This window comes from Muntiacus reevesi, chromosome 14 (assembly GCF_963930625.1).
Source record: "Muntiacus reevesi chromosome 14, mMunRee1.1, whole genome shotgun sequence".
In the NCBI taxonomy this organism is placed as follows: Eukaryota; Metazoa; Chordata; class Mammalia; order Artiodactyla; family Cervidae; genus Muntiacus; species Muntiacus reevesi.
Genome location: NC_089262.1, coordinates 44,901,976 through 44,918,295, shown reverse-complemented (window position 1 = coordinate 44,918,295; position 16,320 = coordinate 44,901,976).

Here is a 16,320-nt window from a genome sequence, read left to right as displayed (position 1 = left end):
AAATGGCCAAAGGTTCTGCAGTCACATAGAGATGGTTGATTCCTATCATGGTCCTGAGGGGACTGGCCAGCTCAGTGACTTGGGCCTTATTGCTCAATTTTGAAACCAGGACAATAGAAATTGTGAGACTGATTGAGATGATGCATCTCAAATGCTTGACACAGTGCCTGTTACCTGATAAACACTATAGTTATCTGTTTGTATTAGTTATCTATGGCTGCTGTAACAATTTGCCATAAACTTAGTGCTTAAAACAACACAAACTTACTATCTCATAGTTCTGAGGGTCAGAGATGGCTAAGCTGGGTTCTCTGCTCTGGATTTCTTGGAAATCAAGGTGTTGGCTGGATTCTTATTTAGAAACTCTGGGAGGATTCCATTTCCAAACTCAGTCTGATTGTTGGCAGAATCCAGTTCCTTATGATGGCAGGGCCAAGGTTCGTATTGCCTGGTTTGCTGCAAACTGGGGACTTGTCCTTGCTCCTAGAGCTGTCATTCTGGTCCTTGAATGTGGACCCCTAAATCTCAAAGCCAGCAAGGTGTGTCAAATCCTACTCACTGGAATCTAACTCCTTCTCTCTTGCTTCCAGCTGGAGAAAACTGCCTATGAAGTAAAAATATAGGCATGAGTTAATGTCAAAAGTGTGGGCACAGATTGCATTTGGAGAGCAAATATGGTGTCCTTGCTCACGGCTGAATTCTGGAGCCTACTTGTCAAATGTAGGGGTCTAGAGAGCAATTTTATTGAGTGCTGAAGGCACTCACAACAGTTTCTTAACTCTTCTAGGCAATCGTGGGGAGGAAATCCAGAGACAGTAAATTGAATCCACTTCTTCCTTCCCAGTGGAATTCACTGCCTCAAGGTATCTCAGATTGAGCTATAGAAGGAAACTTGCCCAGGTCCTGGAGGCATCTTAGTCCCTTGGGAAAAGATGTATTCATTTAAAAAGAGAGAACATTGCATGCATATCTCAATGTCCCACAATTCTGAAAAGCTTAAAAATGCATTATCATGTGACCACAAGCCTATTAAAAATGTTATTTAAAAGTTCTACATTTTTATTCTAACTCACTGGGTTAGCAGAGTTTTTCTTGCCATCCCAAGTACCTAATAGATCTTTCTTTGAAAAAAAATCTATTCTCATATTAATGAATCCATCTTCATCTAGTACCTCTCTCTCTCTGGAGTGAACTTTGATTCACTCATTTGTGAGGTCCTGTATATTATTTTCATCTAGTTGTTTATATTGTATTGCCACTTACATCCAGAATTAATCTGAGATCATTTGTAATGAAAACTTACATGAGATAGGATGATTAAAACTGAGTACCATCGGGAATTCCTTGGTGGTCCGCTGGTTAAGACTTTCACTGTGGGGAGCCAGGGTTTAGTCCTGGGTCGGTGATCCCCAGGAGCTGTGAAGTGTGGCAACAAAACAAACAAACAAACAAAAAAGAAAATTGAGTACCATTCAATGTAAGGAAATCAGCATAGTTAGGATAGTAATTTGCTTTGATTCAGTTAGCCCTGCCCTTTAAGATCTATAGCCTTCCTTTAGGCAAACAACTGTTCAAACTTGCATGGTGGTGGTTTGGTTTAGTCACTAAGTCATGTCCAACTCTTGCGACCCCATGGACTGTAGCCTGCCAGGCTCCTCTGTCTATGGAATTCTCCAGGCAAGAATACTAGAGTGGGTTGCCATTTCCTTCTATTTTCTATATTTACTTTTAGCTGCTTAACGAGAAACACAATGTAAATCAGACATGATGATTATTTACATTTATTCGTATTGTACTGATGCAAGGGAAAAGAAACACCACAGATTTACTTAGGATTTATATGGATAGCCAAGTAATAATTAGAAATTACATTTAGGTATAGGATGTGGAAAATTAAATTATTTTTAAGTCATGCCATGGTTTAAAGCAAACACAGATACTCTGTTCTGTGAGGGATAATGATGGTTTTGAGCATTTTTATCAGATCATGCCTAACCCTCAAGGTTTCAGGATTTGTCTTTCATTTATTTCTTTATAATAGAAATTGCTAATGTAGAAGATACCTCTTAGGGTTGCTTCCAAGCATATTATGACTCCCCTTTCTGGGAAGAGGCCCAAGGACACAGGACTGGTTCTGTTTGTTTTAGACTGTCACCCAACTCTTGCCCTCATCACCCCCATCACCAACAAGAGCTGATTGACCCAAGGGATTCTTTTTTATTTCTTAACAGAATTATTGTAATACATTTTATATACTATGTAATTCACTGATATGAAATGTGCAACTTAAAGTTTTTTAGTATATTTGAGGGTTTTGCCACCATCCCCACCGTTCAATTCATTTCAGTCCCTCAGTCATGTTAGACTCTTTGCATCCCCATGGTCTGAAGCACGCCAGGCTTCCCTGTCCATCACCAACTCCCAGAGCTTGCTCAAACTCATGTCCATCAAGTCAGTGATGCCATCCAACCATCTCATCCTCTGTCGTCCCCTTCTCTTCCTGCCTTCAATCTTTCCCAGCATCAGGGTCTTTTCAAATGAGTCAGTTCTTTGCATCAGGTGGACAAAATATTGGAGTTTCAGCTTCAGGATCAGTCCTTCCAATGAATATTCAGGACTGAGTTCCTTTAGGATTGACTGGTTTGATCTCCTTGCAGTCCAAGGGACTCTCAAGAGTCTTCTTCAACACCACAGTTCAAAAGCATCAATTCTTCAGCGCTCAGCTTTCCTTATAGTCCAACTCTCACATCCATACATGACCACTGGAAAAACCATAGTTTTGACTAGACAGACATTTCTTGGCAAAGTGATGTCTCTGCTTTTTAGTATGCTGTCTAGGTTGGACATTACTTTTCTTCCAAGAAGCAAGCATCTTTTAATTTCATGGCTGCAATCACCAACTGCAGTGATTTTGGATCCCAGAAAAATAAAGTCTCTCACTGTTTCCATTGTTTCCCCATCATTTGCCATGAAGTGATGGGACCGGATGCCATGATCTTCGTTTTTTGAATGTTGAGTTTTAAGACGACTTTTTCACACTCCTCTTTCACTTTCATCAAGAGGCTCTTTAGTTCTTCACTTTCTGTCATAAGGGTGGTGTCATCTGCATATCTGAGGTATTGATATTTCTCCTGGAAATCTTGACTCCAGTTTCTGCTTCATCCAGCCCAGGATTTCACATGATGTATTCTGCATAGAAGTTAAATAAGCAGATTGATAATGTACAGCCTTGACGTACTCCTTTCCTGATTTGGAACCAGTCTGTTGTTCTATGTCCCATTCTAACTGTTGCTTCTTGACTTGCATACAGATTTCTCAGGAGGCAGGTAAGGTGGTCTGGTTATCCCATTTCTTGAAGAATTTTCCAGTTTGTTACGATCCACACAGTCAAAGGCTTTGGCATAATCAGTAAAGCTGAAGTAGATGTTTTTCTGGAATTCTCTTGCTTTTTCTATGACCCAACAGATGTTGGCAATTTGATCTCTGGTTCCTCTGCCTTTTATAAATCCAGCTTGAACATCTGGTAGTTCACAGTTCACCTACTGTTGAAGCCTGAGTTGGAGAATTTTGAGCATTATTTTATTAGCATGTGAGATGAGTGCAATTGTGTGGTAGTTTGAACATTCTTTGGCATTGCCTTTCTTTGGGATTGGAATGAAAACTGACCTTTTCTAGTACTATGACCACTGCTGACGTTTCCAAATTTGCTGGTATATTGAGTGCAGCACTTTAACAGCATCATCTTTTAGGATTTGAAATAGCTGAACTGGAATTCTATCACCTCCACCAGCTTTGTTCATAGTGATGCTTCCTAAAGCCCACTTGACCTCATATTCCAGGATGTCTGGCTCAAGGTGAGTGATCACACCATTGTGGTTATCTGGGTCATGAAGATCTTTTTTGTATCGTTCTTCTGTGTATTCTTGCCATTGCCTCTTAATATCTTCTGCTTCTGTTAGGTCCATACTTTGTCCACCTGATGTGAAGAACTGACTCATTGGAAAAGACCCTGATGCAGGGTAAGACTGAAGGCAGGAGGAGAAGGGGGCAACAGACGATGAGATGGTTGGATGGCATCATCAACTCAATGGACATGAGTTTGAACAAGCTCCAGGAGTTGCTGATGGAGAGAGAAGCTTGGTGTGCTGCAGACCATGTGGTTGCAAAGAGTAGGACATGACTGAGCAACTGAACTGAACTGACTGCCAGTGATGATTCTTTTATGATTTTCATCTCTGAAATATTTTAATGACTTCACTTCATTATATATATGTGGAATAGCTTATTTAATCAACACCCTGTGGCTGGATATTTAAAAATATATATGGGATTATGCTCATTTCTACAATTATCTCAAAAGTGAATAGAATGATAGGAAATCAAGGGAAGTAAGGCATTTCTTCCAAAATTCAGATTTTTGGGCCTTTATAATGGTGGGACAGTTTTGAGTTCTATAATCTAAGATAAATACTGAAACCTGAGGATTCAGAGGAGGACAGTAAACAAAGCACTGAGAAATAGGAATTGAAATTATTTAACCTTAAGAAGAGGAAGTTTACAGACAATGATATATTTATATAAATGAATATCCTACAACACCTTGCATTTTCATGTGTCCCCTCTTGCAGACTGTCAATATTAGAACTGTTGCTGTGCCTGTCTCCTCTTCACTTTTAGTCCGAGAGCTCTCCAAGGGCAGAAATGAACTCACTTCTTTGTTTACCCTGTAGTGTGTGCTGTCCATTGAACAGGAGTTGAACATAATCATGATCTCTCAAAGAACTAGAGAGCAGCCAGAGTTTAGTCCTGCCTACAGTAACTATGCTAATTTTCATAAGTTTCTAAAGGAATTGCCAGCCATGTGACTCTGTATGCCAATGTGCGTTTCCTATTCCCGTGAAGAAGAATTTAAGGAGCTTTTCCTCTGCCTTACTCTAGTAAATCAGGTCATTGTGTATAGTATTACTGAAATGTAAACATAATTGTGTTGAAATTATGACCAAGTTGCTAATTTGAACTGTATGAAATGTTAACTAAATGCTTCTGTATTTACACAGGTATATTTACTCATTGGATAAGCACAGTTGGAAGTGTTTCATTTAAATGTGATGGTCTAACAGTCTTGTGCTGCAGCTGAGGGGCAAGTTTTCCTTAATAGTGAGACAATTCAAGTTTTCTGAGCAATTAAAAAAACTAATATCTAGGAGATAAAGCTATGGAACCTCAAGAAAAAGTAAGAATGGTAGTCCCTGTGGCACACAGCCAATCCATGTTGTCAAATTATGCTCTCAAACTTTGAAGGTTGTTCTAAAATTGTACTAGCCTCCTGAGCAGTAAGGTAACAGTAAATTTTTAGGTTTTTTGACTCACACCTTCCTACACTGGATGACAAAATAATTCAGGTGGGTTGTACCTTGCTATAAAGTAGGTCTGATTCTGGTGCACGTTGACTGATGTTTAACAACAGGAAACAGAAAATGTCCTTGATGAGATCTTCACTTTTATTTGGTAGTAGGTAATAAAGTAAAGGCTATTTAGTCAAATTTCCTGTTAATAAAGACAAACATCCTACCTTGCCTCCTTACGTGCCGTCCTGGGGTGGGAGGCGGTAAGCAGAGAAACAAGTTTATAAATGCTTCAATTCCCTAGCAAAATCAAGTAGGTTGGAGCTGTGTGAGTTAAATATTACTTTAGAAGAGCTCCTGGGACTTCCCTGGTGGTCCAGTGGTTAAGACTCTAGGCTCTCCCTGCAAGGAAACACAGGTTTGATCCCTAGGTGGGAAACTAAGATCCCACATGCTGCGTGGTGCAGACCAAACCAAACCAAAACCTCCTTCCTTTAATTCACTGCTGAAGTTTGTAGTACAGTGACTGAACATGGTTAGCATTCAATAAATTTCAGCTATTAGTTTTTTTGTTTTTTTTTTTTAGGGAGGTTAGAAATTCCTTCTTTATTAGAAGATCTTGGATTTTTCTTTTTTTTTTTTGCATTTGAGTAAATGATTTTTATTTTTATTTCTTTTTTTTTTTTTTTTTTTATTAGTTGGAGGCTAACTACTTCATAACATTTCAGTGGGTTTTGTCATACATTGATATGAATCAGCCATAGAGTTACACGTATTCCCCATCCCGATCCCCCCTCCCACCTCCCTCTCCACCCGATTCCTCTGGGTCTTCCCAGTGCACCAGGCCCGAGCACTTGTCTCATGCATCCCACCTGGGCTGGTGATCTGTTTCACCATAGATAATATACATGCTGTTCTTTCGAAACATCCCACCCTCACCTTCTCCCACAGAGTTCAAAAGTCTGTTCTGTACTTCTGTGTCTCTTTTTCTGTTTTGCATATAGGGTTATCGTTATCTAGTTGTTTTTTTAAATCAAGAAAATGTCAATCTAAAAACTTACTCAAAAAGCTAATGGAAAAAAAAAAAGCTAATGGGTACATCTACAATTGACAATAAATTTAAAGAATCAAAGTGAAAAGAAAATGACAAGAAGTCAGAGGTACCAGGATGCATATTATGTTGCTTTGTTTTTTTTAACCTAATAAGATAGTCCTGTAGTCCTGAAAAATTTAGTGGATTTATTACTTTTCCTTGTTCACAGTGCCACCTTCAGGAAGAAGTTTCATTTTAATTTAGTGTGAATGCATCCTTATTGATTTGAGCTAGGTCAAGTACCTGATGATTAGGCATAATAAAGACAATGTTAGTTTTAATTTAATCAATTATCATGAGAATGTCTGATTTTTTTCTGCCTGGCTGTGTTCAATGCAGAGTTTTTAAATTTTGATGTGGGGCATTTAAAAAATTGCTTAGAAAGGGAATGTGAATGTTTCTAACTTATTTTCTTTCAGAACATCATACTTAGATCATAATATATAAATTATTATAAAGAAGAGGGGATATTGGAACCAACGTGACTCCAGAGTCCAGTTTCTTAATATCTACATTATACTACCTCCTGGAATAACCTTTACCTGGAATCATAGAAATCAGAGCTATGTACAGAATGTAGAGGCTTTAGTTTAAACTTTGCTTTATATTTGGGAAAATTGAAGCCGAGATCTTGTCCAAGGTCTCCTGGACAAGAGAAGTTAAATAACTTGTCCACCATCTCCTGTAGCTGAATCTCATATATTTACCACTTCCTTTGAGGTGGGGTGAATTATGATAAATCCTAAGCAGGAGAAGAAGAGGGTGCCCTGGCATCAAAAATTAGGCACTGGGATATGGTTTGAAAAGTCAAGAAAGGAAATAATGTTTGAACACCGGAATCAGGGAAGAAATTAACTAGGTTGAGGAGGAGGGGCATTATGAGGAATGAAATATATGAAAATCTCAAGATGAAAGGAATATGGTTTCTTTAAGAAAAGGAAGGGTTACTACAAATAGAATGCAAAGGGGTGTGTGGTTCCAGGTGAGTCTGGAGAGAAAAGCAGAGGCCAGATCATACAGGAACTTTTGGCCTTGTGAAGATTCTGTTCTTAGGAAGACTTAAGCAGAGGAGTGACATGATCTATACTTAAAAGGGATCACTCTGACTTTACTATAACAAAAAATGGGTGAGAGAAGAAGAATGAATATGGGAGATTAGCCAGACAGTCATGGCTATTGTTAGGGCCAGAGGTATTGTCACTTATGGCTGCATCTCTACAGATTTGTAGCAAGAGCTTGGTTAGAGGAAGATGCTCACACACTTTGCTGAAGACATCTCAGAGTGGTGGGTTCTTGTCATAGTTTCATAATAGTTTTGCGCCACAGGACTTCAAATCCCAGACTTTCTGTCATCTCTTCCTTTGGAAAGCTTTAGCTTTTTCTCTCATCTTCTATGTTCTGTATTCTGGCCTGGAGAATTCCATGGACCACATAGTACATGGGGGTCGTAAAAAGTCGGACACGACTGAGCAACATTCACTTCGATGTCCCAGGTTTCATTTTGTTAGGTTGCAGATGATCCATAAGTTGCTTTGTTCATTTCTTGATATTAACAGAACAAGACCTCTTAAAACTTACATGTGTTTTTTCTAAGACAGTGAATGAAAAGGATCATTTAAAGATTAAAATTCCAAACTATCTGTATGTTTTCAATGCAAATACATCCAATTAAGGAAAGAACATCAAATTCATTGAAATTTCTAAGCCTTTTTTCACATTTATTTTACTCTTGTGATTTTACCATCTTTTTTTTTTTCAATTAAAAAAAGAATTTATGGTACCTCAGACTAAGAAGATGGTTGTGAAAAGTGAGTAAAATTTAGGAGGTAAAATTGACTGGATCTAGTAGTGGATAGAACAAGGAAAAGGAGTGAGATATCAAGGATGCTGGCTTATATCACTGGATGGATTACAGCACATTCACTGAGTTAGTGAATATTGGAGGAGGCCAAGATTTTGGGGGAAGGTCTTTAGTCTGCTCTTAGTAAAAGTCTGAGGTGCTTGTGAAGCTTATTTGTCTGGATTAGGTATAGGTAACCGACACTACGAACAGGGTTGAGATTACCTGTGGAGAGTAGGTATAGTGTTAAGAGGAACCCCCACCCCCCACCCCAGTGGTGGGCTGGAGCTGATCTGCAGTGTTCTATGAGCCAATTTGCTCTTCTCTTCCCATTGCTACATGTCATGTTGGTAACTTGAAACAGGTAATGCTGGAAATATTTACAACACAGAAATTGGCAAAACCTTCAAATTTTAGGTCTCCCTCTGCCTCTCAACTGATTATCATCATGCTACTTAAACATTTCAAAAGCTTAGTAAGAATGAACCAATAGTAGCTACTAAGAAAAAGGAAAACCAAGAAGACAAAGGAAGACCAAGCTTTAGTCTTTGGAAATGTCTTAATTTGTTAAGTAGAACAATACAGAATTTTAAACAAAAACAAAAGAAGTAGAATGCTTTTGTTGAGTGTGACCTACTTCATTCTTACTAAAATGTATGTAATATAATTAAAAACTTAAATCAGAAGATTTAGAGTATAATAGTCCAGGTTGGCCCTTTAAACACATTATTTTAATTAGGATTATAAGAGGATATAATGGCTTAGATGGAATTACATTGAAAACTTTAACCATAGAAAAAGTTTCATGCATTTAGAATGCAAATTTTTAATGCATTGTGTTGTTGAGTCTTTAAAATTCTTATCTGTCGCATTTGCGTTAACTGACTTCTAATGTAGGTATCCAAATACTTTAAAATTAAAAAATAAATCTAGTAAACTAAATTGTGCAGAGATTGAAATAATTTTGATCTTGCTAGTATCCCATGGGCTAACTAAATTTCTCTAACATCTAAATTTCTAGCCATCTTCAGATGTCTTGGACTATGAAAATGACACAGAATAGCAAACATAAAAAACCTATGGCTATATGAAACTTGGTTTTCCACTCTTTCACTCTCATATTAACTTATCACTTAAGGATATAGGTCTTCAATTTTATTTTATCCTATTTAAATCAGATAAATTAGCCTATTTCTGTTGCATGGGTGCTGGCAGAGACAAAAGATTTTGTTTTTAATTAAATTTTTTTTTGTTGAAGTATAACTGACATATAACATTATACCAGCTTCAGGTGTACAACATGATTTGATATTTGAATATGTTGGGAGATGAACACTGTAATAAATCTGTTGCCATGCTGTGCTGTGTGTGCTTAGTTGCCAAGTCGTGTCTGACTCTTTGCGACCTCATGGACAGTATCCCGCCTGGCTCCTCTGTCCATGGGGATTCTCCAGGCGAGAATACTGGAGTGGGTTGCCATGCCCTCCTCCAGGGGGTCTTCGCAACCTAGAGATCGAACCCGGATCTTCTGCATTGCAGGCAGATTCTTTATCAGCTGAGCTACCAGGGAAGCCCTATCTATCGCCATACATAACTATAATTTTTTCTTAAGAACAAAGGACTTTGTTATTCACAACACAGCAAGAGGCATGAACATCAATTCACCTTGTCCCCAGATCCCACAGGGATGATGTGAAGGGTCCAAATAAATGCCTTTCCCCACAGTGGGTTGCATTAGAGAAGAGGAAAGCTTAGTTGGAAAATCTATTTCTTTTACAGTAAGTAGAAGAAAGCCTGTTCTTTGTTCCAGATGGAGAGGTTATCCCATCCCTCAAGACTGCTTGTTGCAAATAAATTCTGAGAAATGGTTTCCCAGTCATCCAGACCTTGCATCCATCCTTAGCATATTCAACAAGACATGCAGGAATGTGAGAGACCCATGGGGGAGTGTCTTCCAAGATAAATGTTAGGGTTTCTGCTCCTAATCAATTTATTGGCATTCGTTTTGCATGGTCAGATACGGTGAGATGATGACTCAGTTCATTTCAGTTCAGTCTCACTCAGCTGTGTCAGACTCTTTTTGATCCCATGGACTGCAGCACGCCAGGCTTCCTTGTCTATCACCAACTCCTGGAGCTTGCTCAAACTCATGTCCATCGAGTCGGTGATGCTATCCAACCATCTCATCCCCTGTCGTCCCCTTCCCCTCCTGCTTTCAGTCTTACCCAGCATCAGGGTCTTTTCCAGTGAGTCAGTTCTTCACATCAGGTTGCCAAAGTATTGAAGTTTCAGCTTCAGCATCAGCCCTTCCAATGACTATTCAGGACTGATTTCCTTTAGGATGGACTGGTTGGATCTCCTTGCAGTCCAAAGGACTCTCAAGAGTCTTCTCTAACACCACAGTTCAAAAGCATCAATTTTTTGGCGCTCAGCTTTCTTTATAGTCCAACTCTCACATCCATACATGACTACTGGAAAAACCATAGCTTTGACTAGACAGACCTTTGTGGCAAAGTAATGTCTCTGCTCTAGTTGTGACTTAGAGCACAGTATTATCAAGTTGTTAGTGCCTACTTCAGTTGTTAATTGGTGAACAGTATGATACAGAGGTGGAAAGAATATTAGAACTCTTAATTTTATAAGTAATCAGAGTTTTGGGAGAGGAGTAACTTGGCTAAAATCACACTGCAAGTTAATGGCAGAACAAGAGTGTCTAGCTTGCACTAGAAGTCCACTGTCCTTTTCACTCATCCAGTTTCTATTCTACTTCTCCAGAAATATTCTCAATTCAGAACGATTACGGGGTACTAATTTACATTACCCCAGCTCAAATCTGGAGGATAAATCAGAATTCAATTCATTTCCAATTGTAGATATGCAACTGTCTAGAGTAGGGGCAGGTCCCTATCAGGGGTAGTTTTTCTCAAACTTAAGCTTAAGTCTTAAATCACAAGGTTGCATGGTGAGCACAGAATTGGAATATATGAGTATTCTAATGATATAATCATCAAACCAGAGAAGCCACATGGATTCCTTTTGATTTGGGATATTTCTATTTAGACAATGAGGTTGGAATTTTAGAATGTATTCACTCACATAATATTTATTGACCATCTGCTATGTGTCAGGCATCTACTATGTGTAGGCTCTGGGCCCAAGGATAGTCTTCTCTTGACAAGTGCTTATAGAGACGTATTATTCAAACACTCTTTAAAGTTAGACAGCTAAGTGCCATTACTTTATCTCAAAAGAGAAAAATTATTATCTTAGAGGCCTCATATGATTTCTCTTCATTCTCATCATAAATCTGTACAGTAGAAAATAGTTATCACATTTTGCAGATGAGGAACTTGAGTCTTACAGGGGTCAAATAACACTTAAGTCACACAATTAGCAAGTGGTAGGAAGGTCTTTCTTTTGCGACTCTATTGTCCTAGTTCCCAGGTGACTCAGTGGTAAAGAATCTGCCTGCCAAGCAGGTAACTCGGGTTCAATCCCTGGGTTGGGAAGATCCCCTGGAGAAGGAAATAGCATTTTTGCCAGTATTTTTGCCTGGGAAATCCCATGGGCAGAAGAGCCTGGGCTACAGTCCATGGGGTAACAAAGAGTCTGGCATGACTTATGGACTAAACAACAACAACAACAAATTCTAGTTCCATGATTTGGGAAAGATCCTAATCTCAAATCTGCAAATCAATTCAGCAAACATTTACTGAATGACAACGATGTACAAGTTTACTATGTGCAAGGCAGTGAGCTATTCTCTAAAGAGGACACAAAGATGAAAAAGCAAGATTCTTGAATACTTGAAGGTTACAATATAGTGGAGAACACACACACACTCACATGTAAAAGCTGGAATTAAGTAGACAAGTAGTACAAAAGATATGCTATGGGAACATAAGGAGGAGAAAAAATTCCAACTAAGAAAATCTGAGAAGGCTTTTGGGAAATGGGAACTGAAATTTTATGATCAGTTTGCCAGGAGAAGATAGGGAGAAAGAACTCTAAGGTGAGGCAAAGGCCTGAAGGCAGAACAGTGCTGGGCATTACCCACAGCATGGAGGACTAGAGATATTTTCGTGGGATTGTGGGCGATGAAGCAAGAAAGGTAAAGAGATGTTAAAATCACAGAGGGCTTGTATTTGAGCTAGAAAATTTAGAGCTTAATTCTGTGTTTAAAGAAGATCCTTTCAGGGATTTGGGGCAAGGGAGAAATATGATTAGCTCAAGATGATGTTTATTGCCTTTTAAAGCTTTGTCACTGGATCTTCACTGCTTTGCCTAGTGCATGGTACTTGCTGGGTGCAAATAAACATGTGACATGAAGGAGTAGACTAGAGGCTGAATTATCAGTTAGGTCCTTGTAATCTTCAAAAAGAGGACAGATGGAATCAACACTACAGAGGAAAAAAACTGTCTTTGATAGCAGATTTGGGTACATGGTAAAGGGAGAGTTAAGGGTGACTTTGACTTTGCTCCACAAGGAAGACAGCAATATTGGGAATAAGGTGCAAGCAAAAAGAACAGGTCGTTTGGGGAGGATGGGAATAGGGAAAGCTTCTCAATTCTGTTTTGGATTATGTTGTATTTGAAGTGCTGGTAGGATATCTAATAAAAGACACGTTCAGGTCTAAAGCCTTTATGAGGCCTCTTTTCTTTGAGGGGGTATCATGTTCATATTCCTGACTTCATCTGTTGTGTTTTATACAGATTTGTTCTCATTTTGGTTGGATAGTTAACTTTACATCCCTTAAAATCGTGGGGAAATAACTTAAAACCCTATGCAAGAGGTACCCTGTGGAGAAAGAGAAGGGGAAATGAGTTGGAGGTTGGAGGGGTTGGAGGTGAAGTGATATGATTTTCATGCTTTCTTTTCAGCTGCCGACTTTACTCTCCATCGTCATTAACTGGGGTATGGATGGAGAAAAACATTTCAAAGGGACAGACTCTTAAGAAATCATTCAATAATGGGACAACATGCATGTACTTTAACTACTGCTAATTGAAAAATAATGTGTAACGAGGTGACGTACTCTACTGGCTACTCTTCTGATTGATGCTTTTACAGAGCTAGAACCTTCACAGGTTACGTTTTTAGAGTCCTACTGATAGTCTGAATTATAAGGGGATCGCTATTTTGAGCTATATATTTTGGGGAGAAAGCACTCTCAGAGAGTTTATTAGTTCAGAACGCATTGGTCTCCTTCCCTCCCTTTCCCCTCACTCCTCCTCCTTAGTGGAGAGATCTGAAGTCCGTCTTCCTCCAGTCTCGCACCCGCACACCCACCGCCCCCGCTCCTCCGCGGTCCCACGCAGGCTTTCCCCTCCCCCGGCGTGGCACGTGCCCCCGGACCGTTGGCGCAAACACCAACCGTCCCTCGGCTCCTGTCAGGCGCGTGCGCGCGCGCAGGGCGGGTGGGGCGCGCGCAGGGCGGGTGCGCGGGCGCAGGGGCGCGAGCTGGGCCGCGGACGCGCTACCGGCCTCCAGCCGCGCGGGAGGAGCGGCGGTCTGAGGGACGCGCCAACAGACCGTTGGAATTGGGCCTGGGGAGCTCTCCGGTTTGCGTTTCTGGGAAAGCGGTTGAAATCAGTGAGGTAGAAAAAGCAAATTGCAAAACGGATAAGTATAGTAAGATCCCATCTATGTAGAAAGCTTCCCAGAGCCGGGTTATTTATGTGTACGTCTGTATATATGTTGGAAAAGGTCTGACGATGCTTTGAGGAAAGGAAGAGTAACTTGGGAGAGCGGGTGAAGGGAGCTTACTTTGTACATTGTACGTTTCTGAGATATTGAACATTGTTATTATTTAGAGTGAAAATGTGATCATGTAATTAACAAAACCCTCTCCATTTGGGAAGCTTGGATATCCTTTTCCTTCCCATCGGTAGAGCCCTGCTCAGCCTCAGAGCACCAGCCAGAGATGAGCCCGGAAAAGCTGCTTTCCTCTCGCCCTTCTTCTTTGTGCCTCTCTAAACTACCTGTTTCCCCGTCACCTTCTTACTACAAATCCTTCGAGGGGGACTTCTTACTCCAAATCCTTCGAGGGGGACTCTGGCTTTTGCCAAGGGATCTTCCTCACAGCCTTTCTCATTATTACAAATCTACCTTCAAAATCCACTCCCAAAGATATTTTGAGGATAGTAAATTACACAGGCGCTGAACATTTGAATTAGCCTGTTATTCTTAAAACCTATTTGATAAAAAGTTAAGATAAAATGTTTACAGAGTATATCTATATAGATATATATCTCCTAAACAGTTGCAACATAGTTTTTTCTATTTGTATAACCACATGATGTTAAATTAATTTAAAAAAATTTAAGGTTTCATTTTGAACTAATTTGACTTAGAAAAAGTTACAAAAATGGTGGCTGGAATCCCATTATATCCTTCACCCAACTTCCCTAAATATTAACATTAAACATACCAATAGTAAATGATTATAACCAGGAAATTAGCATTACTATTACTCTGTTAACTAATCAACAAGATATTATTCACATTTCTGCAAGTATCCAACAAATGTCCTTTCCCTCTCCCTCTGATCTAGGTTTCAATCCAGGATCTCATAATGCATTTAATTGTCATGTCTAATGAGTTTCTTCTGATCTGTGGCAGTTTCTCAGTCTACCTGTCTGACACTTTTGAAGAGTACTACTGGCCAATTATTTTGAAATGTCCTTCAATTTGGGTTTATTTAGTATTTTCTCATTATTGAAGTTATAACTTTGGGGGACAAGAATATCAGAGAAGTAATGTTGTCCCCTTCCAAGTACACAATATCAAGAGGCAAATGAGGTTTATGTGTCATTAATGGTGAGGTTAACCGATTACTTAGTGAAGGTAGTGTCTGCCAGGTTTGTCCAATGAAAAGTCATAATTTCTCTTTTTATATTTAATCACAGGAAGGCATCCTCATCATAGTCACACCAATTTTACCATTCATGGTTTCTGACTGGGATAGTGTGTGATATTTGCCAAATGGTGATTTTTCTGTTTCCATTATTCTGAAGTTAAATTTCAATCTGAATATTTAAAATGCACAATAGCTTTTAAAAGGAAAATTTTGACTAATATTTTTCTACTTTACATTAGGGTGGAAAGGTATTTGGAGGCTGTGAGATATACCATGGAATTAGTGGCTACAATGGAATTTATGAAGGTATAGAAAACTGAATTCTAAATGAATAATTTGCTATCCTTAGTACTTGTAAAGAACATGGGGTCTAAAATAATGTATTGATAAGTTCATTAACTGAATTGGTTGTTACTCCCAAGTTTGTACCCATTCTTATAAATGGGTAAATGTAAAATGGTATTTAAAATAGACCAAAGATAAAAAGTCTTTAATATTATTTCCAATGTATTGCTATTTTTAGTTGGTGTTGAAAACTAATCCTTTAAATCAACAATATATCTGACTCTTATCCACTGATAAGATTTAGCCTCCATGTTTGCTGAAAGGATTTACTGGAAGTTGGAATGAGTATCCTTTGAATGCACTGAAAGTAAAATTCTTGTGGGTGAAGTTTAGACATCTTTTAATCCAACGGTTATTTGACTAGCAAGAATTTTGATGAATCTCATTTGAAGATTAAGTTACCCTGTGCAGCATTTCCCCTAACCTTTATCATTGTAGATGGAAAACTGTCTTAAGATTGGGTCTTAGCCTTGGTGCCATTTCTCTTACTTTCAGTGTGGAGGAAAGCAGGAGACTGAGTTTAGATATTTTTTAAAAAAATCACTGAACTTTTTGACTATCTGATATCTGTTAACTCTTCCCCCCCCCCCCTCAAATGCATAAACTCATATGTTGTATTAGAGGGAAAAGATCCCCTGGAGAAGGGAATGGCAACCCACTCCAGTATGCTTGCCTGGAGAATTCCATGGACAGAGGAGCTTAGTGGACTGTAGTCCACGGGGTCACAAAGAGTCCGACACGACTGAGTGACTAACACTTTCAATCCATTGTCAGGGGTTGGGGGAGCAGGGAGGAGGTAGGTGATACAGGGTGGGAGGGAGCAGGCTTTCAGACTGT